Below are 26641 nucleotides of genomic sequence, written 5' to 3'. Positions count from 1 at the left end.
CTGAAAATGGTTAAGATGGTAAATTTTACATTATTTTTTTTTACCACAATTAAAAATGAAAATAGAAAAAGAAATATGGGGAATCGTTATCAGTTAGTAAATGGAATCTGATAAAAGGAAGTGGCTGATCTAATGAGGTTTAGTGTGAGTCTGTGTGGGATGTGGATCAACAGGTGGAGAGGCAAGTGAGAAGATGACATTCTGTCAGGTCATGGCAAGAAGACCAGGACAGAAATTCCACCTGGATCCAGTACTGGAGAAGGGGGGATCTGTAGTTAATCTTGAACCTCCAATGGGGGTGACTGCTGTACTTTAGCACACACACACACACACACACACACACACACACACATTGTATATAGTGTAATATGTATTACATTATGTAATGTCAGTTGTCTAATATAAATGTGTAATATGTATACATGTATTTTAAATATATAAAATAAACAGTAATACATGGTTGATAACATGGGTGCAGGTCTTTCAAATGATCCTTTTGTTACCTTTACAAAGTCCTGGGTCACAAACCCCTTCCAGGTTTGCCCTGGAGTGGGGCCTGCAAGGGTGGATCCACAGCATTGTAGTCAACATTCCAGGCCTGGGGCAAGTCCCAGACAAGCTACATTCCTCACCCCCCACCCTGTTCCTATGTGTCTGGGCTACATGTTAGACCCAGAGCAGAACACAGAAATCCAGCAAGACAGAAACAGCCTTGTTCCTGATAATCTAGTGGGAAAAATCTATCCTCTTTCCTAATCCTGCAGGCTCCCTGGGAGGTGGGACCCCGACCCGTCTCTCAGAGAGAAGCCCTTTGGGAAATGAGGTAAGTGGCAAGTCTGGGAACAGGTTTGGGAACCTTGGCTTTTTTCTGAAAGGTTATGAGGACTTGATGCCAGAGGTGTGCAGTTGGGAGGGGAACTGTGGCTCCTTTTTGGCTCCCTAAGAAATGGCCCTCCTTTAGAGAAACAGGGCTTGACTGAGGTATGAAACTGACACACCTCACCGACACTGATGTCAGTGACATTTTGATTCTCAGAGCTTCAGAGTTCTCTCCTCTTTGCCGAGACTCTGGGATGGTATTCCAGAGTATCCCTTGTACCTAGCCAGCTTTGCTACCCATCCCCTCGGGCCAGGGAGGACCTCTGCCTTTGACCATGCCATGCTTAGCACAGGATATAAGGGTGGCTTCAAACCCCCTTCCTTTCTTGGCTCAGTCTACAGCTGTCTCTTACCCTAAATAACAACTCCTATGAGGGCAGACACCGTATCTTATTCATCTTGGGAGCTTCTGGAACTTCTCTTTCCCTTTGTCTCTCCTGTGCCTTGCATACAATGTAAAATAGAAGATTGCAGTGACCATTGGCTAAAAACCCCTGTCCCCAGATGCTCCTCTTGGCTGTACTCTCTTTTCCTCTTTGCCCTACAAACCAAATGCTGTGGTTTTATAACTTTACACTGAAAGCCAGAGTTCATAAACTGCACTTTATCTTAGTCTGTGGTCTCTATATTCTTGCCTGATTCCTCTCTCTGGAAATCTCCCAGATAAATCACAGCCAGTCATATCTGTACTGCCCCTCTCCCCAAAAAAGCCAGCTCGAGGGCAGAGTTAGAAGGGTCTTGGGAGAACATCCAGGAAGCCTTATATTAAAGAAGAGAAAACAAAACCCTTGAGGGGAAAAGGGACTTGCCCATGATCATGGTTTTGAGTCTGGGCCAGAAGTCAGCAATCCTGCCCCCCAGGAGTTCCAGAGCTCAGAACACTGGCCTGGTGGCCTCCTTCTTCATGCTGCCTGATGTTTTGAAAGGGCCTTTCTCTGACCCTCACCTTTTAGGTATCACAGCTGGAGAGGCAGTTTGATAGCTTGGCCAGGCCAAGGGTATCTACTCAAGGGCCTAAGAGAAAAGATCTGGCCTGAGAGAGTAGAGACAATAATCAGTGTCTCTCTTTACATTCTCTCCATGCAATAACTTCTGTCAAATAGTAATCTGACAATGAACTCAATCAACAAGTAGTGTCTTGCTCAAATTCACCATGAGCATGAACTTAGTAAAGCGTTCATGGCCATCGGAACTCCCTGCCTATCCCATCTAACTGCCCTCTGGCAGGAGGACTGTTTTGTTTCCGTGGCCTTGTGGTAATGTTTTTCTCATCAGCAGAGGCTGATTCCTGTCTGAGTCCTGACCAAGGCCACCGGCTGCATGCCATACTGAGTTCAGGAGGAGAAGAAGGAGGTATTGCTGCTTAATAAAGCTCTTTTTCAGGCCCTGTTCACTTGAATTCCAGTGAGCCCCTGGGTAACAGACAGGGAAATCCTTATTAGTCTTTAGTTTATAGCAGACATTACGGCCCAGAGAGGATGAGCGATTAACCCAAGGCCACACAGCCAGTGAATTATTTATTGGGGAAATGTGTAATGCTTAAATTCCAGATCTACTATTTACGGAAGATCATTTGAATCTAGTCTCCCTGCTCACTAGTTGTGGAATCCTTAGCATTACTTAACCACTCTGCCTCAGTCTCCTTACTCTTTAAATAAAAGAGATAGCATGTCTCTCATTGAAATGCTGGGGGATTAAATTGAACCAATATATGTAAAGTACTTATACCCTGCCTGGTGGTCAGTAAGTGCTGAGCAATGTTAGAAATTGTTGTTACTGTCAAGTTTGACTCTGCTTGGAGACAGAACAAGTGTCCTCTGAGCTCTGGGCAAAAGTCATAGTGCTGCAAAAGCCTTAGAGATAATCTGGTTTGTTCATTGATTTAATTTTATTACTATTAAAAAAAAAACCTGACATTTGAAGATAATTACATAAAATTACTCTTGTGATGTATAGTAATTAGGCATACAAGGTTAGTGGCTCACATAAATGGTTGAAATTATTATGTTTCTATAGCCAAACAAAATTTTATTTCTTTCTCTTTTTTTGGTATTCCTTGGTGTCTGTAATAGATGTCCTTGTCATCACATTTCTCCATTACATGCATTAGTTAATACTGATTATATGCACTGACAATGACTCACATTAAGAGACGAAAATAGAAAAAAAAAACAGTATTACTCATAATATTCGGGAAGTGGGGGAGGAGAAATGGGAAGAAGTGTAAGGGTGTTAATTTCCTTATCTTTCATAGCAGCCAGTCAATTGAAAGATACTAAAGTTGAAGAATGTTAAAAAAAAAAACATAGTGATTCCAGTCTCTTAATATTGTTTATAATATATTTTCTTAACCTCAGAGATATCTTTCAGAAATAACATCTCTTGTGGAGAATAAAGGAAATCAAGGAATTCCATTAGCTTTTCTTTAGTGTCATTGTCTTTTGTTACATTCAAGGAAAACTAAATTTTATACCTTTTTAAAAATGTTCACTTATTTATTTTGAGAAAGAGAGAGGAGCAGAGAGAGAGGGAGAGAGAAAATCCCAAGCAGACTCCACATTGTCAGCACAGAGCCCTACACAGGGCTGCATCCCACGAACCTCGAGATCATGGCCTGAGCCAAAACCAAGAGTTGGACGCTTAACCGACTGAGCCACCCAGGCACCTCATTAATTTTTATTTTTTAAGTAATCGCTACACCCAACATGTGATTCTAAGTCATGACCCAAGATCAAGTGTCGTGTGCTCTACTGGTTGAGCCAGTCAGGTGCCCTTTGTATTATTAAATAGTATATGAAGTATAATTCCTTTTTAATCAGCCATTTCTTTATATTCATCCATCAATCCCTCTGTCTATCCACCCATTCATCTATCCACTCTCCCTTATTAGTTACCTGACTACCTATACTTCTCTCTGTATATAGAGAGAACTATCTGCAATGAAATTTGCTTGTGTTGGCCATGACTATTTTGAAGTGGTGGGATTTTGAAGATTTTTAAATATTTTTTTGTGCTCTTCAGCATTGTGCAAATTCTATATAACATGTATCATTTTTATAAAAACAAAGTCTTATCAAAAAAGAGAGGGAGATTTAAGATTTAAGATTTCCCCAACATTTGGAGCTTCCTTGTTCTTGCCACTGCTCCCCCCCCCCCACATTTATTCTCCAAAACAAAGGGTTTTAGGCTTTACCCACAATATTGTTTCAGATAATACCCACAGTGGTCACACCCTAGGCTCCTATTCCCCCAGTTCATATCAGGGGTCCTGAGTGGCAGAAACCTTTTGCAAAAAGGCTGTGAATAGCCTGGTAGGGAGGCATATAACTGAGGGAAGATGGCCAAGGACAGGAGACAGGAAAAGGGCTCTGATTCCTTGGCATTTCTTCATCTTACACATGATGAGACCGCGCCTAGAAAAGAAGAGTGACTTGTTCAGAGTCAGCCAGCCTGTCACATACATACAAGGCAATCAATTGTTCCTTCAATGGCAATCAATCCTTTTCTCCAAGCCATACAAGTAAGAAGAGGTGGTAGGGCCTCAGATCCTTATTCTTGGAGTGGACAATGGAAAAAGAAGGAGAATTTTAGGGTGTAGCTCCCCCTCTAGCAGCTAATCCTGTTTTTGTATTAAGTCTACCATAATTAGTATCTGTAAGGACTGCAAGACCCCCTGGAGGCATCTACAGCAGCTACTGCACTGAATGTTTAGAATCAAAAGAAAGATGTCTTAGGCAGATATGTATGGATTCATGTGGAGAAGATTCAGAAGACTCTGGTAACTGATTATTGTCTTCCTACTCCAACCAGGAGACATTGGCCTATTTACCTCTCTTCTCACAGTAGTTTATATTTCTTTGGGGATGGGATGGTGGTAGGGGTGTGGAATGTTTTTTTTCCACAACTCTTGAGGAGGGCAGCCCCTATACAACTCTAGGATATTGTCAGCACCTTCTTGGTGGACAGCTCCACAACAACCACCAGAATCTCATCTCAATGGGGCCACTGGGCCACTGGTGTTCTCTGAATGATGACTTTTCTTTTTCTTATTATTTCTCCTTTCTTTCTTAATAAAATTGACTTTGTTGTAAGGGGACTTCAATCAAGTGGTTTTATTATTAAAAATACACAAGACAATGTATAAAAAGGAGTATCAAGTTGTCCTGAATAAAGGATTCCTTTGGCTAAATATAACAGCCTGAGTGATTGAACTAGAAACAGCTCAGGCATGTGTGTGTGTGTGTGTCATAGCTCAGGAATCTTTTGTAACAGGACTTTCAGATCCAAACTAACATCAAAAACACATCATCTTACAAAAATTGTTTTGGGCTAGTTCCCAGTGTTAATGCAATATGGGAGAGGCTAGTTAGGCAATGAAATCTTAGAATTTCAAGGATTTTTAAATATTTTAAGGTTAGCGCTTAAATATTTGAAATCTGGGCTCTCTCAGAAAACCCAGAATTATGATTATCATGCCCATAATCAGAAGTCTAGAATGACTCACATCGAGAAGAGAAGTCTAACTGGAAATGAAGGTCTTAGAATTGTGAACACCCTAAGGGAAACATTTGATGATGTGCGGAGATTTCTCTGCTAAGAGTGAACAGCAAGCTTTGAAAAAGTGTGATTACATCTACTGCTTCACTTAATCGAAGTAGAACATTGCCACTGAAGCCTGTAGGAAAGTATGTGGCCAGGTCAGGTGATGGCAGGAGAGGCTCTTCATAAAGCCACCTTTACCTGGGAAAGTCATGTTGGCCCAGAGTCTGGTTCCCAGCCTACAGGCTTGGAAATGCAATTTTGTCAATACTGAGGGTGGCTCTATTTCACTCACAATAATGTTTCACTGTCTAAGATTGCACCAGCTTACTTTGTAAACTATTTCATGGGTTCATTGGCAATGAGAAAATAGAACTCCGTGGGGACTGGACATTTGCTTCTAGTCAGTAGTCCCCCTTTTTCTATTGAAAAACCACCAACCAGGTTATAATCAGAAGGCTGCTTGGTGAATTTGGAGTCAGCATAAGGGGAAGTTGTTTTATGATGGTGAGTTTGATGGCAACAGGTCTGATAAGCCATTCCTCTCATGTCCAAGATGGAGGAAGACCTGCCACTGAAGCTGGATAGGTTAAAGCCTTGGGTTAAGGAGCTGACTCTCTTTTGGGTGCTTCCAAAAGCAGACCCTGAAAAAGGATTTGAGTGCTAATGGTTTATTTGGGAAGTGGTTCGAAGAAATTATGGTAGCAGAATAGGGAGGTAAAACGGAGAAGAGAAGGAAGCCAATAGAAGTGTTACCAAACAAGTTATCATGATGGGCAACTGGAATTTAACCTTCACTGGGGATGCAGAGAGACAGCATAGAATATGCACTTCAGTATTAACCTACCCTAGGGTAAGAGATCTGGGTGCTTTATCCACCATCTCTCATAAGTCATTGATTGAGTGATGATCCTGACCACAGGGTTGGGTTGAGTAGGTAATTTGCCAACATATGCATCCAACTACATATGTAGACAGAATGAGCTCTAGCAGCCAGAAAAGGTCCTCAGGTCAAGAGACACAGGTGTTCTAGTTAAAAGACAGTCTGGTGGGCACCAAAATGAGAAGGCCTGAGGGGATTGAATTGGAGGCACAGGTAGCATATGCTACACTTTCTGTCCATCCTCATAATGTGGATACTGTCTCTGCTTCCATTCATGTTCCTCCTTTTTTACTGTACTGACAATACCCTTTATGATTGTTTCGTTCTTTTTATTTTTAAAAAATGTTTATTTTTGAAAGAGAGAGAGAGAGAACACACATGTGCATAAGTGAGAGAGGGACGGGGTTGGAGAACAGAGGATCCAAAGAGGTCTCTGCACTTACAGCAGATAGCCCTATGGCGGGGCTTGAACCTACCAACTGTGAGATCATGACCTGAGCCAAAGTTGGATGCCTAACTGACTGAGCCACCCAAGTGCTCCTCATTTTTTTTTTTTATTTTAAAAATAAGTTTGTTAAATCTAATAAGTTGGATTCTGCTCTTCCTACTTCTGACCCCAGGAATAGTCTAGGATTATTGTTTTTTACATGTTTCTGCTTTTGTTTAGAATGTAGGAGTTTTAACAGTTTAATTAAAATTTTGTGCCTTGCTGATGACCATATGAACTGCTTCCAGGAGGCGGAGGTGGCGTTGAGGAGAAACACATCAGTGATCAGAAAGAGAGGAACACTTAGAAACACATTATTTGATGTGTTCTGAACTTTTTATGGAACTTGACCGCTGATTCTTGAGTTCATCTGGAAGAGAGAGGACACAAACCTAGCCAAGAACATTTTGAAAAAGAACAGTGGTAAAAAATTTGCTCTATCAAATATCAAAATATACTATAAAGCTACAGTGATTAAAACATTGTGGTTTGGGGGCGTCTGGGTGGCTCAGTCAGTTAAGCATCCAACTTTGGCTCAGGTCATGCTTTCACGGTGCGTGGGTTCAAGCCCTGCATCAGGCTTTGAGCTGACAGCTCAGTGTCTGGAACCTGCTTTGGAGTCTGTGTTTCCCTCTCTTTCTTTTTCCCTCCCCTATTCATGCTCTGTCTCTCTGTCTCTCAAAAATGCATAAATGTTAAAATAAATTATTAAAAAATCAACAAAAAACTCAACAAGAAAATTATGGTTTGGGCACAATAATAGACAATTCAGCGGAACAGAATAGAGCCCAGAAACAGAGTCATCTCTATGTGGGAGTTTAGTATATATTGAATATGGGATTTTACATGAAAGGGTAAAGAGAGAGGAATAAGTGTGAATTATAAAATGGCGTTATTAGATATCCATTTGGAAAAGAATTAAGTCAGATTCCTATTCCACACATATACAAAAATAAAATTCAAATGGATATAATATTAAAGAACAAACTAAACACATTTTAGAATAAAATATATGAAAGTATTTTTTAATCTTGTGGCGGAAAGGGCATTTTAAGTAAGAAAATTTAGAAGTCTGGAAGAAACTGGTAGATTTGACTACCTAATACTTTTGTGCAAGCAAAGACACCATCAATGAGTTACAAACACAAAAGAAATTCTCTGAATTTCTGTCTCCCTCTCTCTAGTTCTTGTCTTTCTACTCTTCCCAGTCCCTGGCCACCTTCCCAAGTCCCTGGCTCTCCCTCTCTGAGTCTCTGGTTCTTTTTCTTTGGGTTTTTCCCATTCTGGGGTCTCAGTTTGTCTAACAGTCTGTCTCCTAAAGGGAAAACCAACGGGTCCCAGACAGACAAATGGTAAAGCATAGACTGAGGAAGCAGTAAGAAAAAAAATAGGGTTAGGGGAAAGATTTACAATAAATATATAACAAAATATTAAGATTCACAAAGTATACATGACAACAATAAGTCAATTAAAAAAGTTAAGGTGTTACTAGAAAATTAGTATATAAAATAAAGGATTGAGTCACCCAGGTGGCTCAGTTGGTTAAACATCTGACTCCTGCACTCAGCTCAGGTCCTGATCTCAGAGTTCATTGGTTCAAGCCCCACTGCTTGTCTGCTGTGCTGACAGCAGAGCCTGATTGGGATTCTCTCTTGCTCCTTCACTCCCTGCCCTTCCCTTGCTTGTGTGTGTGTGTGTGTGTGTGTGTGTGTGTGTGTGCTCTCTCAAAATAAATAAACTTTTAAAAAGATATTAAAAAATTAAAGGATCTACACAGCTAATTCAAAGATGTTAAAATGTAAGTGGCTTAGTGGATGCTCTGAGGCACCACTGATTTCCCCCTTCAGAGCAATGGAGGGGGAGGCACCCATCTCCCAGATTCTGGGAGTCTCAGAGCCTCATGGCTCTCAACTGAGTTCCCCTATGGGAATTGTCATTTATTTGGAACAAAAAGAAATTCTGTGGTTCCTAAGAAAGCAGTCACGCAGAAGTCTGATATACACTAAAAATGGTGTCATTGCCTGTCATTTGTAAATAAAAGTGGTCTTCACAGCTGCCACCATAATTATTGATTTCCTAAATGTAACTTCAGTTTTTTTAATTTAAACATGTAATTCTCTTCCAAAAGAAAAATGTGAATGACATAATTTGCCTTTATGTAGATTACATTCTATTGCCTAAATCAAGCCTGTTTTGGTATTTGCTTGCTTTTAGGTCAGTCTGTGAGATTACTGGAAAATCTGCCCTACCTTCCCTATTCTCTTGGAAGATCTGACCTCTTTTGCAGCCACCTGCTGTCATACCCATCAGTACCCGAGGGCCAGCAGAGCGGGCAGCAGCTGAATGCTTCTCTGAGATCTGACTGCCCTAGGAGCACAGAAGCACCCTGTGGTCTGGAGCAGAACTGCAGTTATGTGAGTTGGTTAAAGGGAAATGTCCCTGACAACAGCTGGGGTTGTAATTGTGATTCCTCTGGCAGCTCTTCGAATCCATGTGCTTGTCCTCCCACATCGCCTCCCCCAAAATGCAATGTGATAGGATGTTTACTGCCCACCTTGAGCAGTTGAGGTCCAGAAAGCCAAGAGTGTCAGCAAGGAGGACAACAGGAGGGCTTGAACCCAAATGTCAGACTACACATATTCTTAAATGAGGGCATGGCTCCCTTAAATAGCCCTCCCTTCCTCTATGCTCTGAAAGGCCCTTGTACACTCCCAGTTATTTCAGATTGGAAGTATCTCATAAGTTTTGGATTATTACTACAACACATGGGTAGGTATGAGGTGGTTATAGTCTACCATCAGACATACCTCTTGGGTTCTTGTACACCTGTAGAGTCCAGAGGACACAGCAAAAGATTCATTAATTTTTTTATCAAATAATTCATGGACCCATGAATAGCCCCATGAACCCATGGACAGAACCCATGAACAGAAGTAGCCTTAGATATTCTTTTTAAAAAAATTTTTAAAATGTTTTATTTATTTCTGAGAGAGAGAGACAGTGTGAGCAGGGGAAGGTCAGAGAGAGAGAGAGACACGGAATCTGAAACAGGCTCGAGGCTCTGAGCTAGCTGTCAGCACAGAGCCTGACATGGGGCTCGAACCCATGAACCGTGAGATCACGACCTGAGCCGAAGTTGGACACTTAACCGACTGAGCCACCCAGGTGCCCCTAGATATTCTACTTCTTAGCCTCCCCCAGGGTCTAAACTCCATTCTAGAACTGTTGGCATCCTACCCTGAGATATTCAGGTTTTAATGTCTTTCAAAATCATCATATAGAAGCATCCATAAAACAAGTCATCCTCGGGGCGCCTGGGTGGCTTAGTCGATTAAGCGTCCGACTTTCGCTTAGGTCATGATCTCGCGGTTCGTGGGTTCGAGCCCCACGTCGGGCTCTGCTAACTGCCAGCTCAGAGCCTGGAGCCTGTTTCAGTCTGTGACTCCCTCTCTCTCTGACCCTCCCCTGCTCACGCTGTCTCTCTCTCTCTCTCCTAGAAATAAATAAAAATATTAAAAAAACAAACAAACAACAAGTCATCCTCTTTCTAATATTGATTGTCATTCATAGCCTGGGATTTTTATGCTAACCAAGTTTCTGTCACTCTACTATGACTATCTAGACATAAAACTTCCCCACAAAAGATGCTGGGATTATGTGTAGGTAAGAAGTGGATGAGGGGAAAAGAAAACCTCATGCTGTTACTGTATCTCCTGGGTTGGTCTCCTTACCACCTGTGGGCTCCTTGAAGGCAGGAGTGTGCTACAATCCCTCCTACTCTGCACCAAACAGAGTCTGCTGCAAAGTAAAAATGTCAATGAACATTGGATGACTGAAAACACCCAGGCTAGAGAGAAGCAGACCCCAACAGCATTCTGGAAAGCCACAGCTCCTCCACATGTGACTGGGATGACTCCTTTTTATTCATCCATTCAGCTACATTAACAACTATCTTCACCAGCTCTGGGGCAGAGAGCAGAAGGCTCCATTCCTCACCTCAAGGAGCTTTCCAAGCTGCTCTGGAGGGACCATGTAAGCCAAACTATCATAGCACTATCTTATTATTACTAGGACTAGGGTTGACATGGGACATGGTGGGAGCTCAGAGGAAGGACATTCATCCAGATAGGAGATTTGGGGAAGGCTTGAAGTTCTTTCTAGAAGCTAAGATCCTGGCCAGAGATGGGGAGAGGGCGAGGGGAGCCAGCAGAGAGGGAGCTGGCCTGCAGTGGGGCCAACAAAAAAGTTGGCTAGGCCAGGAAGGGGAGTGAGAAGCCTCAAATGTAGCTTTGACACTGTTTTTCTTTCTTCTGGAGAGCTGCCACGTGCCGCCACAGAGAGCATTTCACGGGTAGATGCATATTATTGCAATGTGTTTATCTAGGAAACCAGAGCCCAGCTCCAGCATCTGGTTTTCAGCACAATCCTGAATGAAGTCCAATTTTCCAGTTGGGTTAATGAAAATAAAACTTGGGAAGTTGTGGGCTGGCTGCATCAGGGGTTGAGTCCTGGGCTCATGCAGGGTCATGGACTGCAGGGCCGGAAGGGCTTGGGCAGGTCATGGATTCATTGTGGGCTGGCCATCAGGCCGGAGCCAAAGACAGGGAGGGAGAGCTGCCTGGACCAGTCCTGAGGAACACTCCTCATGCAGGAATGGCTGTTTTTAGATTCTGTCTCAACCTGACAAAAGTTGACCAAGCACCTACTGTGGCCAATGAAATGGGCTGGGTGGTGCTGTGGGGGGTGAGATGCAGATGTGAGCCCGAGCTTGTCTTTAGTCTGCTGGCACATAGGCCAGTGGGGGAAAGCCATGACCAAACAAGCTGACTGATGAGCAGATCTGATAACAGCCCCCCATCAGTACTTGCCACTTTGAAGCTGTCAGGAGGCTTGGGATCAGAGAGGAACCCATTCTTAAAACCAGCTTAACAAAAGATACAGCCAGGTTCCAGAGAGACCTGGAACCCACAACAAAAAGTCCACAGGCCCTCCTTTTACCTCATGTCTGCAGTCTTGCATATTTGTTTTATTCTCCTCTTTCATTGCAGACTTTCCAGACTGCATGGCAAGAAAACACGATTTCCCCATAGCTTCTGAGTTCCCATGAGCCTCTTGCTCTCTTGATCTCTCTTCCTTCCCCAATTTCAAATTCCTTGGGAAAAGATTTTAATTGGCCCTGGTGGTGACAAGAAAATTCTTGGTAAAATCAGCTATGGCTAGGGATCAGAGTTACATTTGTAAAGACTGCTAAAATGAGCCTACCCTGAGATCCCATGCTCACGGCTCTTTTTCATGTCAAAGTATTTACAGTAAGACACAAATCACAAATAGTTTCTCCTTTGACCCTGACTCTACCTCTGTGAGGGAGACAGGGCAGGGAAATCAAAGCTCTCCCGTTAGTTTCAGAAACAGGGCTGGACCTGTAGCTCCTAACTCCCAGCCCAGTGCTCTTTCCACTACACACTGTTCCTTTGGTCCTGATGTGAAGCCAGCAATTGTGAAATAGACTTTGCCTATGCAGTTTCCCCTCAGGAACAACTGCAAAATGAACAGTGTTGATTAGAGAGAATTTTGTTGGCGGGCTTTGGAGGGAGCTGGGAGCCAAATACCAGTGGTGTGGCTTGTTGTGACCCAGAAGGTGTGTGTCATAGGCTCCTGACAGGGTGACCTCACACAGGGGTGTGAGGATCCTGGGGGAAGGATGGTCTCTTACTCTTATCTTCTGTACCTGGAGGCTACTTCTTAAGACAGAGTGTAGGAAAAGCCAAGGCAAGGAAAGGAGGAGATGCCTCTTTCTCTTGAGTTCTGGCTCAAACTAGGGAATCAGAGAGTTACAAAATGGCCTTTGGTGGAGAAGCCTTTTCCTGAGGCTTCAGAGGAGAGTCCTCATGCCAGGTCAGAAAGTTAGCTCCTCCTGAAGGACTCCAAGGGGAAGGAAATTTGGTGTCTCCTGGTCATCTTTCAAACCTGCTAGCAATGACGTTTTTCTTCCATTCTACCTCTTGGTGTGGGAAGCAATGCTAAGGTTCTTGAGGATGCTATCAGTTTCATGTATGCTTTGCTGTTTCTGCTTCCATCTTTCCAGTACTTCATGGTTGCAACCATTGATATTACCATTTCCAGGCCTGAGTCCATCCCAGAGCCTAGCCAATCTTGATGGTTACTTCAGTCCTCATTCCCTGGGGCTTGAAATCATTTTCCTATCAGTAGACTTGGTGCAGAGAATGCTAGGCTGGGCCCCTGGTTGGGCTTTTCCACCCTTACTGTGCTGGCTAGTAACAGACTGGGCTCCCACCTTGGTCCCTTCTTCCTAGTTCACTTGGTTATACTTTCCTGAACCCAAACTTCTTGGGGGCTCTATACCCAGTTACAAACTTTGAACTTGCTGTCCATTCCTCTAGCCACTGATGAATGGGACCCTGTGCACCATGATTCAGCTGTACCTGGTTCTACATTGGCTCTCATCTCTGACATTTTTGCCTATGGGACAGGCTGTCTTTGATACTAATGCAAAGCAGAAATGTCCTCTGAACTTTGCACCTGCCCATTTTGCAGCTGGACTGGAATCCCCAACTCAGTGTTAATGAGGAGGTTCTCTCTCTTTCCTCTTGTTCCTTCCACTGGCCTTGCATACTACTCCTGTGTGCCCATTCTAGTGACACTTGGCTGTGCTTCCTCTCTCACTGGATCCTGCACTGGAGTCTTCTCTTCTTTCCATTTTTGTCTCTTCTGTTGGTTGCAAGGGTTGTTGGGAGTCAATGGGCAGCAGATCTTCCCCCAGGAGACAGATCTCCTAGTGTACCAAGAATCAAGACTGTCATGTAAATATGTCCCAGAGTATTATGGATCATCTACAACAGCTCATCAACCAACGGGATTAACCTGAATACAAGCAGCTCTGCCCAAGGTGAGGAGAAAAGCAGACTAGATTTTTCATTCTTTTGATTTTAAGTCTTTCCCTTGATTCATGCAGGTATCACCTGAATACACTCAAGGTTGACCTTTCCTAGTCTCTTTCTTAATCCATGTGCTGAAATGACATTGTTTACATCTTTGAACTTGGGTCTATTTAAGTTTCCTGCAGGTGCAGAGTCTGTTCTGTCTAATCACCTCCCCTTACTTAGACATAGTTTCTATAGCTTTTGCCCAAGGCTGAAATTCCCTCATTCACCTACCCACCTACCCGCCCAATAACCCATCCATCCAGTCATTCAATAAGTGCTTCTGCCAGATTCTGTGCTAGGCAATGAGAACACAGCAATAAACAAACCATGGCTTGTTCCCTCAAGGATCTTTGTGCCCTGCCTCTGTCTCCCCAGCACTTCTCAGCTGGAGACGCTGGTGTATCTGCCTTTAGGCCTGGGCTCATTCTTGTGGGGATGACAGACTAAAGTGGGGGAGACTGATGATAAGCATGCAAACATACAATTAACTGCTAATTGGTGAAATGCTATATAGGAAGTAAGTGGGACAGTCAAAGAGAATAACAAGGAACTAGAGGGGAGACCTATTTAGAAAGGATGTTGGGGGTAGGCTTTTTGAGGAAGTGACCTTTAAGCTGAGATCTGAAGGATATGGTAGAGGGATAAAAATGTACAGGCAGTGGGAAATAAAAAAATGTTAGGGCCCTGAGGTGGGAAAGAAAATGAGTTCCAGGAAGGGAAAGGCAGTGTGGCTTAAGTATGTGCAGCAAATGAGAAAGTGGCATGAAATGAGATCAGGGAGGCAGGCAGGAGACATATTCATGCACAACTTTTTGGCCATGGTGAGCAAGTTGGAAAGGGGAATGGCTTAAACAAGGATTAATGTGATCTGGTTTATATTTTTAAGATATAAATTACAAAATATGAATATACAATATAAATTATATAAATTAAAATATAAAATTTTAACATAAATTTTTCTAACTGCTCTGTGGAACATAGATTGGAAAGAGGCCACATGGATGCAAGAGACTAAGTAGGAACAACTGCAGTCTTCGAGCTGAGAGGTGATGGTCGCTGGGTCTGACGTCATGGCACTCAAGACATTTCAGATATAGAACAAGAAGATCAGATGTGGTAGATGAGGAAGACTCCACATATAACTTCCATGTATCTGGCTTCAGAAACTGGCTGAATAGTGGTGCCATTAACCGGGAGAGGTGGAGACAGCAAGGAGAGAAGCTTCAGAGTTTGGGGGAGGAATCCAGAGTTCAGACTTGAGCATGTTAAGATCTCCATTAGACATCCAAGTAGGTCAAGTAGGTAGGTGGATAAATGAGACTGGCACTTAGAGAAGAGGTTTGGGAAGGAGTTAAATAGATCAGACTTGTCAGCACATAAAGAATAGATAAGACAGGAGGACACCTTCTCATCTGCTGCCCTGGGAGCTTTGCATCTGACCTAGTAACCCTCATGCTGTCTTGAGGAAAGAGGTCAGGGCTGGAGGTCCCAAGATACCCTTCTAATAGAAGTGAGAGATCTTAGGTTCCTGAAGGGCCAGGACTATGCAAGAATAATGATTCAATTGGGGCAGGAGAATTTTCTCTTCTCCACTGGGACCAGGCTTTCCTAGGATTGTTCTAAATTCCATTGATTATTTTTTTGCTTTGCCCTGGAAACAACGACATTTTATGTAAGCCCTCTCAGAACATGACAAATCATGGAAACATTCTCTTGAATTTGGATTGAGCAAAGGCAGAGATGGCACATCATGCTCTGGAGTGTGGGGGACATCCTGAGGATGCACCACAGGCAAAAGAGCTGGGAAATGGATGCAGGTGCTCAGGCTGAGTCACTGCAGTTCTTCACCCCTGAGAAACTCATGCACAGCTTCACGCAATGTGGACGGAGGGCAGGAAAGGGGGGTGGGGCTCACATGTGTCTGATATTGAAGGCGGGAAGGAAATAATTGGAAAGAGAGGAGAAAATGTCATTTCTGTGGAACAGAAGGACATGGTGTGCTACTCTGGCTTCCAGGAAGAATGTTTATTGCCTGGGGCTCTGGTCTGTCTCTATGGCTGGGCCCTCTGGGATAGAAGAGTATGTCTGGACCTCAGAGACTCTCTAGAAGAGGTGGCTGCTGCCATCATTCTTAAGTTTATAAGACACATTTGGGGGGCACCTGGGTGGCTCAGTCGGTTAAACGTCCAACTCTTGATTTCAGGTCACGTCATGTTCTCAGTGAGATTGAGCCCTGTGTCAGGCTCCATGCTGACAGCACTAAGCCTGTTTGGGATCCTCTCTATTCCTCTCTCTTCCCCTTACCCCTTACTCGCACTTATTCTTTCTCTCAAAATGATAAACTTAAAAAAAAAAAAATAGAGAACGTATTTGGGAAAGCAGAGTCCTTTCTCTGCTCCCCACATGCAGAGGTTCCTGAGCTACTTCTTCAGGAGTGAAGTGCCTCAACTCTACCCTACTGCTCTCGCTTCTAATTTCTTTGATTTATTTCTCACTTTCTCTCTGTTTCTTGTCCCTTCTCATACCTTTGTTTTCTGACTCTCCACCTCCTAATGGAATGAAGTAGTGTGTATGGGGTGATAGTGTTGGCCATAGCTGTAGAATACTGATGGTGGGAACAGAAAGTGAGGAAGAAACTAGAAGCTTCTGTCTTCCCTGACCCCAGAAGGTATTACTTCAAGCCACAAGTCTGCAATACTACTCAGTAATCAAGGAGGGGGTGCAGGATGGGGATGAACACTCCAGTGGGTAAGAAGGAGGGCAGCTGTCTCCATGGGCACATTTGCTAGAAGTCTTCAAATTGGTATGTTGACACAACAGTTAAGATGATAATGAAGAAAGAAACGTTAGTGGAAGCAATGTTGAAAGCAGAAGTATAAATTCGTAGAGTTGATAGTCAAAGTGTGGCCCCCTGCCGGTCCTTCTCCCTCACTACCCTTCTCCAATTGCCAAGGGGTTCTCCCTGTGGTTAAACCCTGTCTCATCTCTAAGGATAAGACAGTGTAACTGGAGGCAAAGCAATGGCTGTTGAGAATTCAGTGACAGAGGTTCCCAGGAGATGCTGGTACAGAAGCTCTGGATGGTAAAACCATCCTCCTTTTTCCTTTATTCTCCACCTTTTATGAGTTTTACGGAGCAAATACATCAACCCTGGACAAACACTCCATTGGCTTCTTCATCTTTATCATAGTAAAATCCAAAGTTCTTATCATGGACTTATGATCCTGTGTGACTTGGTCTCTCACTACTTCTCTTATACTCTCTATTGTTCACTTTACTGCAGCCATACTGGCCTTCTTGCTGCTCAAACATGCTGGCATGTCAGGCCTCAAGATCTTTGCATTTACTGTTCCCTCTGCTTGGAAATCTCTTCTCTCAAAGACCTGTGTGGCTCACTGTCTCACTTCCTTCAGGCATCTGTTCAAATGCTACTCTAACAAAAATGCTTTCTCCAGGCATTCTTCATAAATGAGACACCTCACTCATTTCCTTCTCCACTATCCATCCCCTTGTCATGCTTAGTTTTTCTTCATTGTTCTTTATCATCCTATAAAATATTATATTTATCTGTTTTCCATCTATTTCTTTTTATGCTTGAATCTATTTTTTTTTTTGTTCACTACTGCATTCCCAAAGCCTAAAATAGTGTCTGGAATGTGTAGAGATTCAATAAATATTTGTTGAGTGAGTGAATGAGTGACTAAATCTGATGAGAATAGACATTTTGGTGACTCTTTAGCATTGATATGTAATCTGCAGAGTGAATGTTTGTTACGCTTATCAACATTTTCTTTAAATTAAATCCATTTTCTCATAATCTTGTCTCATCAGTACAAAGGACCTCCTCAGTGTTGGGTCATGAGCCAATCTATTCCTGGAAGAATTGCAAGAACAGGACAGTCCAGCCGAGTGATACTCAAGTTGGATCCTTGATTCCTGAGAAGGACACACCACAGTCAGGACTTCCACAGTGATCTCACACTTATTTGAATTCCCCCAGAAAGAAGCCTGGGCTGTGTCCCTCTTTGTGGATTAACTGGAGAGAAGGGTTCTATTAGGAAAATAGAATAGAATAGGTTCTAGAGAGAAAACAGAACCGAAAGGACACACACACACACACACACACACACACACACACACCCATAGGAGTCTATCTATATATCCATCTATATCAGAAAGCTGGGTGAAAGCATGGGCAGGAAATGGGTAAGACTGGAAAGGGGGACTCAGGAGGAAAGAATGGGAGGTGAGAGAGGTACAGATTTGGAGGAAGAGAAATTGAGGGAGTGTCAGCAGAACGACCCCTGGCTCAGCAGAGTAGATGGAGAGGTTATTCTGAAAATACCGAGGTTGGCAAAGGATACTTTGGGGGTTTGAGGGGAAAAGAGAAGGGCAACTTGTTGGCTAGAAAAGTCTTCAGGAAGGCTCCCTGGTAGATGGAGATCATGACTCTGTAGTGGGGCCAAACTGATCCTCCTGTGGTCCTCACTGCAAAGGGTCGGGATTAGGAAAGAGGGACCAGAAGTGAAGGAGGCCAGAGTGCGCATGGCTGACCTGCACTGGGAGAACTGTGAGAGGTCAGTCTGGAGACTCAAGGGCAGACTAGGTAGAGACAGGGAAGAGGCTGTGCTTTTAAAAGGGGGCCCCAGAGCTAAAGGAGATGGCAGTTGTCCTCATGGTGACTGTGTCATACCCTTATATGTGCTCTTTCCTGAGGCTAAAACAGCCCTGCCTCTGACATATCTTGGCAGTGACAACTCCAGGCTCCCCTTCTTCCCTCAACTCTGAAGCAGAGACAATCATCTCCTCCTCTGTGCTTCCAATGAACTGGACTTGCCTCTTCACGGCACTTTTCAGGCTGGATGGAAAGCAGCCCTGTCTGTCTACTCCTCCCTTTGCTCAGACCTTCAAGCCATGAGATTGTGGCTTCTTGGGGGACAGGCTTGAGTCTTGCTCATCTGTGGGGCTCCTGAGCCGGCACAACTGGTCCCACACAGCTCACTGTTTGTTAAATAGCTACGCCTGGAAATGGAGCTTTGTGACGGTCGGTTCACGAAGGGCCCCTGTCAAGGCCTGGGGCTCCCAGACCAACTAAGGGTGAGGGGAGGGGACATGTGGGGGTTGGGTATCTCTTCCTTGCCTTCTGCTCTCCCTTTTCTTTCCTTCCTGCCTTTCTGGTTCGGCTCTTCCACTCTCTGTTCCAGGGGAAGTTGACAGAAAGATACAGACCAGATGGTGGTCTCAGCCGTGGGAGGGCCCAAGCAGTCCCCAATGCCCAGGACTGCGGCAAGTTCAAGCTGGACCGGCCTGCAGCGAGGGCAGAGAGGCTCCTCCAGGCGCCGCGCGGAGCTCGGGAGCAGGCGGTGGAGAGCGGGCGCGACCGCACCGTGGCCCAAGGAACAGCAGGGGGCGCCTCCACTCCAGGAGGTCCGGGACTGCGTTTAGAGACTGCAGCCCCACAGATGGGAAACAGACCCCAGAGGGCAAAGAAACTGCCTGTAGTCACGAAGCCAGTTCACGGGCTGAGAAGAGTCACCCGCGGGCCTACGCTGCCACTCCCCAGCTGTGTGGTCACATCTATAAAATGGGGATAATAATAGGGTGATTAAATGTGAAAATGTTCTGAAAGTGGCTTTTCACATCGGTCACTGACAGAGTCTGAACTGTCCCTAGGACTTAAATTTCCTGATTTCCAGCCTAGTAGCTTTTGCATCCATCAAACATGTTTGGCAGAGCTAAGGTGACCTGTTCTACTTGGATAGAACCACCCCAGTGGTTCTCACTTAACCACTGTAAATGCTGTTGACTTGACTCCTGCCAGAACTTTTTATTACATGGTGGGGGCACAGTAGAGGGGGGATTGTGGATGCAAGCAGAGTGCACATTTGCTTCCTCCAAACCTTACTGAGTCCATGATTTGTTTACCAAACATTTATTGAGCATCTATTATGTGTTCCAGGCTCTGTTCCAGGCACTGGGGAATACAGTGGTGAGCCAGATGCAAAGTTCTTCCACGTATGGAAATTCTAGACATTTTTTTCACCTTTGAAGTCCTGATTTATCTTGCCTTAGATTAGTTTCAGGCTCCTGTAAACCAGGGGCAGAAGGCTCTTCCCCTCCACCCTCAATCCCAGTTTCTGTGAACGACAGCCTGGGCAGAGCTCTGTGCCTGGTGCAAAAGGCCAGGCTCAGCAGGAGAAATGCCTGCCCCCGTCTCTCCTGAAGCTTCCTCAAAAGTTGCACTTCCATAAGGGTGGTGAGATCTGGGCTTTGTCAGCATGTGCTATCCTCAGAGCCTGGTTGGACTTACCCAGAATAAAACACAGTTGAGCTTTGGGCTTGTTCTCTGTCCTTCCTCTACTTCACCCTAAAGAATTCACTCACTCAGATTCCCTAGCCTCAGCATTAGGTGCCAGTTTGTGCCCTCCTGAAACTTTCTTGTTGCTGGTTCTCACCAACTGGTTCTCTCGGCTCCTGCTTTCTCTCCAAGCATCTTCATTTCAGAAATGAAACCAATGGCTGATGATTTTCAGATTCCCCCAACAGTCCTGTCGGGGTGGAGGCAGCATGGACCCCAGGACAGGCACAGGGAGGCCTGGAGTTTGGTCCTGCTGCTCTTACTTGTTTGCTGTGTGATGTAGGGCAAGTCGCTTTCCATCTCTGGGTTCAGGTTACTTGTTTTTCTGGCTATCCATCTATCCATTCAACAAGACTTTTGACTATTCTCCATCTGTGGGGACTGTTGGGTAACGTCTCAGCCTCTCAGCATGGCATTTGAAACCCTTCACAGTCTGAGCCATCCACGAGGGAGCTGGATGCTTCCTGAACTGTTCTTATTTTGCCCTGATTTCACAGTCCTTCACATACCACACCTGGAGCTGCAGCTGGTCTCCTGTGCCAGGCAAGCTGGCAGGGACACACTCAGGGCACCTGAGTACAGAGAAGCTCTGTCTTCCTCAAATTTTCCTGGGAATTCTGGATGCCTGCTGCTAAAAGACCCAAGTGTTTGGAAGAAGTCCTCCCCGTCCCTGAGTTCAGGCCTAAACTTGGGGGTGATGGAGAGGGCAGAGAGAAGTAGGTTATTGAGAGCCAGCTGACCTGGAGAGGCTCAAAGGGGTAAGCCTCTGGGTAAATAGGCCAGGAAAGAGAAGGAAAGATGGGAGGACAAAGAATTTTGTAGAAATTACGTTTTGACCCATGGAAGTGGTCACGGGCAGGTTGTCTTGACTCAGGAATGGGCGCTTGAGTTTGCTGCTTCCTTGGGAGCCAGACTTTAGCGGAGAACACGGCCTGGACATACTGAGCACGTGTTCTGTCCCATCACTTGACTACAGTTCAGGGTTTGGTGCATGGCTCAAGGGCTGTCTAACAGAGTGAATTCCAGGAACGGAGCAGGGGTTTGGGGGAAGAGGCTTGTTCTTCTCCCATTGGCCTTTTGCCTGGAAAGATGAAAGCCTGATGTTACTGGTAGTCATTCTTCCTTAGATGTGAAATCTGAGATTGAAGTCAGCAAGGAGGAGAGCAGAGGAGAGGCAAAGGTAGACTGGAAAATGTCATTATTTGAGCCCCATAATATGTTTTGCCTAAAGTTAGCCATCCCTGAGACTTAAGAAATGTGTGTGTGTGTGTGTGTGTGTGTGTGTGTTTGATCATTTGCAACAAAAAAAGTCCTATACAATATAGAGCCTGTGATAAAATTTGTCTTCAGAAAGAACAATGTGACAGGGGAAGATTCCTCAAGAGATCATCAGAATTCAGTCCCGAGGTGACTCAGTGACACCTATCTGCTGATTACTGCTATCCTGTGCAAGGTCTAGTAGGGCCCTAGTGATCAGAGACTGGCTGCCTGGGGGACTCAGGAGAGCTGCTTCATGGCTTCAAGAGATGCATGCCCAGAGCTTGCCCACCTGAACACTGCTGCACCTGTCTTGTGCCACCTGTCTCTGCGGCTAGGAAGGGGCTGGGCTGATTACCATCAAATTCTGCAGCCCAAGGTAAGTCTGCTCACAAAATCTAGGACAAAGGGAATTATTGGACACCTAAACTTGGACTTAATCTCATAGCAGGTGCACTTGGGTAGGGGGTTGTGCTTCTGGAAGCCCCACTTAGAAGCAAAGGCTGGNCACTGAGTGTTATGTGGAAACTAATTTGACAATAAACTATTAAAAAAAAAAAAAAAAAGAAGCAAAGGCTGGGAGAGAAATCCAATGTCCTTCTGATACCTTTCATCACAACAGTCATTAAATTATCACTCTGTAATTATGACAACCTTCTGACAACTCTTCCCAAAACGGACTTCTGGGTCTCAGCCTGGAAAAGTGGTAGGACCCACAAGGACAAGGGGTCAGGGCCTCTGGCCTTCAGAGGTCTCTCAATGGATGAGAGGCTGGAGATGGCTCCAAAGATAGAGACGGAATAGAACTGAATAGCAGTACATGTTATATAGAATTTGTAGTTTGCTGGATTTGTACTCAGAGCATAACTGAAATTATCTCAGGAGTAAATGGTAGTTCTCATTTCAGATGAACTGTGTTGTTCTCAACAAAGTTTGTGTTAGGGGCGCCTGGGTGGCTCAGTCTGTTGAGCATGATCTCACAGTTTATGAGTTCCCTGTTCATGAGTTCAAGCCCCACATCAGGCTCTCTGCAGTCAGCATGGAGCTGCTTCAGATCCTCTGTCTCCTTCTGTCTCTGCCTCTACCCCTGCTTGGACACTCTTTCTCTCTCAAAAATAAAATAAAAACATTTCAAAAAACCCAAAGGTTTTGCTGCCTGCATAAGTTATCCTCAACTTTTATATGTTCTGATTTTCATATAACTTTTATGTAACTATACACTGATATCTGAAAACTGGTACTTTATCAGTTGATGAATGATGATTTTGTTTTCTCTTTGTGCTCTCTTGGTACCTGCCGCTGCTAGGGGATAAAAGACTGGGTCTCCACCTAGGTGATGGGGTGGGTGTACAGGAAGTGTTTATGGTGGAACTGGCCCTTTTCCCTCAATGTACCAGGCAGGGAGGACTGCGAATCTCCTGGATACCTGAGGCTTGGGGTATTGATGTCAGGCCTTGCGTGTTGATGTCAGGTTGCTGGACAGAACAGGTGCTTTCATCTTCCCTCTCTTTTCCTGTGGTCTTTGCATCTGGGGGGTGGGGAAGGGGTTCAGATGCTGGTGGTTCGCGGTCATGGTAAGAGGGGTCTTCTGGTAAGGGACGGTAGAGGTTTTCCCCCATGCCGAAGGAAGTGGAGAAGATGAAGGTGGAGAGGAGTAGTGGAATCACGGCATATGAGTCCCAGTCTACACCTCTTGGCCCCATGCAGCAAAATGGGAAAGGCTTTCCCCTGCCAGGACCCCGAACAGGCGTAACGCCTACATAACAGGGAAGATATTTTTGCACATGTAAAACTGATATATTTAATAGCCCCTTACATCACTGCTTTCCTGTGGAGATGCAGCCACGAAGATCATCACTAGAGGGCAGGAGAGACGTCTTTAGTAGAACAACAGGCTTCCAGCCCAGACCACTTCTCCCCGTCTGCGGCTATACTGCCTCATCTTTCCCTGTCACAGCACACATAGAAAATGAGACTATGTGTACGGCACACTGGGGTAAACCGAAGGGGACTTGGGGACACGTATGTGGGGCTTAGTGAAGATGTAACATTTCCTCATGTTATATAATTATAGGAAGATACAAAGTAAAGGAAAATATTAATATTAAATTTGTATGACTCTAAATAATATCATTTCAAATATATTATTATTAAACATGAACTTGCTTGCATTAATGTACCTCTTTATATCCAACTTCAGGCTGAAGTGGCAACAAGAAACCTCTGGTCAAAAATTTTAATGATTTCTTCAAATTCTTGGTAATCATCGTTGACAAGAAATCTTATTTGTACAAGTTGGTGATGAAAATTTAAAAAAATTTCATAAGCACTCAAACATTTATGGTAGTTGAAGATCGTATATTCAAAGAATATAAGCTTTGTCTTTTTTTTCCATCGACACATGCAGTGTTGAAGTCTCTTGTGATAAGACATTGGACTTAGCATCCATCAGGCCTTTTTGATTTGTGTGTACTGAAATAATGATGAAGCTTGAATCTGCAGGACATGCATGCATTTTTAGAATAGTCACCGTGCAGTCGGCTTAACTTGACTAAAAAAAGCTCATTTCCTCCAAAAGATACAGACTGCCCACTTACATAGAGTGACCGTTGTCCTGATTTGTCCTGAAGGTTCTGACTCATGTGCCCACTTAAGACCTGACATGACTATTCATAGCATCTTTCACTCAAAAACAAAACAAAACAAAACAAAACAAGGTGGGGGACATCAGTTTGGTGTTGACATAGAACATGGATGAATCTGAAAAACATTATCCTGAGTGAAAGAAGCCAGACACAAAGAGTACATGCTGTATGATTGATTTCGTTTATTTGAAATTCTAGAACAGACACAACTAATTTGTAATGATGGAAAGCAGATGAGTAGTTGTCTGGGACAGCAGTGGGGGTAAGTGTGGTGGTGACTACAAAAGGGTACATAGGAACTTTTGGGGGGTAATGGCAAGTTTTCTGTCTTGGTTGTAGCAGTGGTTACACTGGTAGATCAGTCACTCAGAGTACTATACACTTAAAATGGGTGCATTTTACTCTGTTAAATAAGTTGATCTGAAAGGAAGAAATGTACCAACTTGGACAACAGATTATATGGTTCTGTGCATGAAGGGAGAGATTCAGGGCTGCCGTCTGATGCCGTGCCCACCTGCTTTCCTCGCCCTGCTTTCCCCCTCGTGGCCCATGCTCTGCGCTCCCTGGGCATAAGGGGCATACACGCCTCTTTGTCCACAATGGGAAACAGCACAGCTCGCTGCTGGGAGAAGATTATTGTCCTTGCTGCCAGAGGGGGTCTGCTTGAGGGGGCCGCCTTCCAAGGAGCTATAGGTGAGGTTCTTCCCCAGGAGTGGCCAGCCCACGAACTCCAGCTGGCCTCGTAATTACGAGAGAGCTGAAGGCATCACCACACCACTTTGCTGCATAGCCGTGGCCCATTAGAGGCACACCTATGAGAAAGCTCTGGTCTTGGGAGGGTTCCTATGCCTGTCCCCAGGGCTCACTCATGAGGCTGGAGTCAGAAAGGGGAAAGATCTTATGGAAAGGAAATGGATAAACACCTACTTCCCAGCCAGTTGTAGGAGAAAGGAGAGGGAAAAGGGAATGAGGAGGGGAGGGAGGGACGGGGGAGGGAAGTAACAGCACTCAGACACAGGGGTCGTAAATTTCTTTCCTGGACTTTGGTCTATAGCAGGTGTTGGCACACCTCTCTGTAAAGGGCCAGAGAGGAAATATTTTAGGCTTTTGGGTCATCCCTCTGTTGCAACTACTTAACTCTGCGCTGTAGTGTGAGAAGGGCCATGGAAAATACAAGTGAATGAATGTGGTTGTATTCAGACACAACTTTATGTATAGATGCTGCAATTTGAATTCGTGTAATTTTCAAGTGTCAAGAAAATATAGTTCTTCTTTTTTTTTCCCTAACAACTTAACAATGTAAAAACTACTCTTAGCTCACAGGCCTTACGAAACAGGTGGTGGGCTGGATTTGGCTGGCTGGGCATGGCTTGGCAGCTGTTCTAGAGACGAGGGTTTAGTATGAGGGATCCCGAGGGTACAGGACTTCTGGAAAAGGATGACCTTGGGTTTCTGAGTTCCAACATAAGTAAAGAAGCCATGACCTTTAGCTTTACTGAGATGTTTTTAGTTTCTGTTTGTTTTGCATGGAACCCAGAAGTACCCCCAGTCCCTGAAGGAGCTAATATATTTTAACTTTCTGAGTACAGCCTCCACCCATAATATACAAATGTATTATTTGACTTTCAGTCATTTGAATTTGACTTTAAAATGTGGTTTCAGAAATCATTCAGCATGACATCAAATAAAATAATGGATGAAGGCCATACGTTGATTTAAAAAAAAATGTAATGAGAACCAAAGGTTATGAGTAATCAAATTCTATGTTTTTGAGGTCTATAGAAAGTTGTGCGTGAAGTGACAGTCTGAGTAAAGTCCAGGGTGAGAGCCTCTTCAGACACCATTGTAGGGAGCTAATTTGACCCTGGATCTGGAGTCCATTGCAGTCACTCCCCTGGTGTCCAGGGCAGTCTGGCCAGGTAAGCAGCTCCCCCTGTGGGCGGAGCTGAGCAAGCCTGTTTCTGGGCCTGTGTGATGCTTAGCACCTGCATACCCACAGCCAACTCTGCCTTTTGCTTCCTGCCCATGTCTCACCCTCCTCGGCACCCCTGGATCCTTTCCCCATTCTCATTTCCCTCCTCCTTGTCACAATGCACAGTCTTTTTGGGTTTGCTCCTGGAGGGTTTCCTAAAATCAGGAATTGGCGCTTCAGGACGGAGCTGTTGCACAGCTCTTGGCCCTCTCACCCTGGGCACTTGGTGGGACTCTCCTGGGCCTCCCTTTTCAGAACTGAGCTAGGAAAATGGCAGTTTAGCATGAGAATAGTGAGGCTGCATAATCTCCCGGGCTCCCTTCACTTGCCCCCCCTGTTGGGAGCCAGCTTCAGAGTCCTGCTCCTGGGATGGGTGGCAACCTTGATTTCTTCTCGGCTCCCTTCCCTTGCTCCCTCTACCCCTCCCACTCATTAACTGTCTCCTCTGTCTAGTCAACAGACTGTAACTGTGGGTTCTTAGGCCTGTCTCCCTTCAGGGGCTAGGCTGGGCTATGTGTCTCCCTCCAGGACCTTGAACGGGGCTGGGCCCCGAGTGGGCCTTCAGAAACGTCTGCTGGCTGGAATTGAGTTAGCAGCTCACTAGTGGGACGTGCCGCCTGGCTGGAAACTGGGAGTTCTAGCCAGCCCCCGCTGCTATGTCCTCAAGGGCCCTTGGT

General features: G+C 44.7%; 1 protein-coding gene across 1 annotated transcript in view; it reads left to right on the top strand.

The window, feature by feature from the left end:
- Positions 1–697: 697 nt before the first annotated feature.
- AMPD3 (adenosine monophosphate deaminase 3) overlaps positions 698–26641 on the top strand; it is a 111074-nt gene continuing 85130 nt past the window's right edge. The window contains exons 1-2 of the mRNA XM_077769124.1: positions 698–823; positions 9003–9202. The gene's annotated coding sequence lies outside the window, so the exon portion shown is untranslated. The remainder of the gene's footprint in view (positions 824–9002; positions 9203–26641) is intronic.

This window comes from Crocuta crocuta, unplaced genomic scaffold (assembly GCF_008692635.1).
Source record: "Crocuta crocuta isolate KB4526 unplaced genomic scaffold, BGI_CrCroc_1.0 scaffold255, whole genome shotgun sequence".
NCBI classification, from domain to species: domain Eukaryota; kingdom Metazoa; phylum Chordata; class Mammalia; order Carnivora; family Hyaenidae; genus Crocuta; species Crocuta crocuta.
The sequence above is the reverse complement of the archived record's forward strand: the minus strand, read 5'-3'. Positions and strand labels throughout refer to the sequence as shown.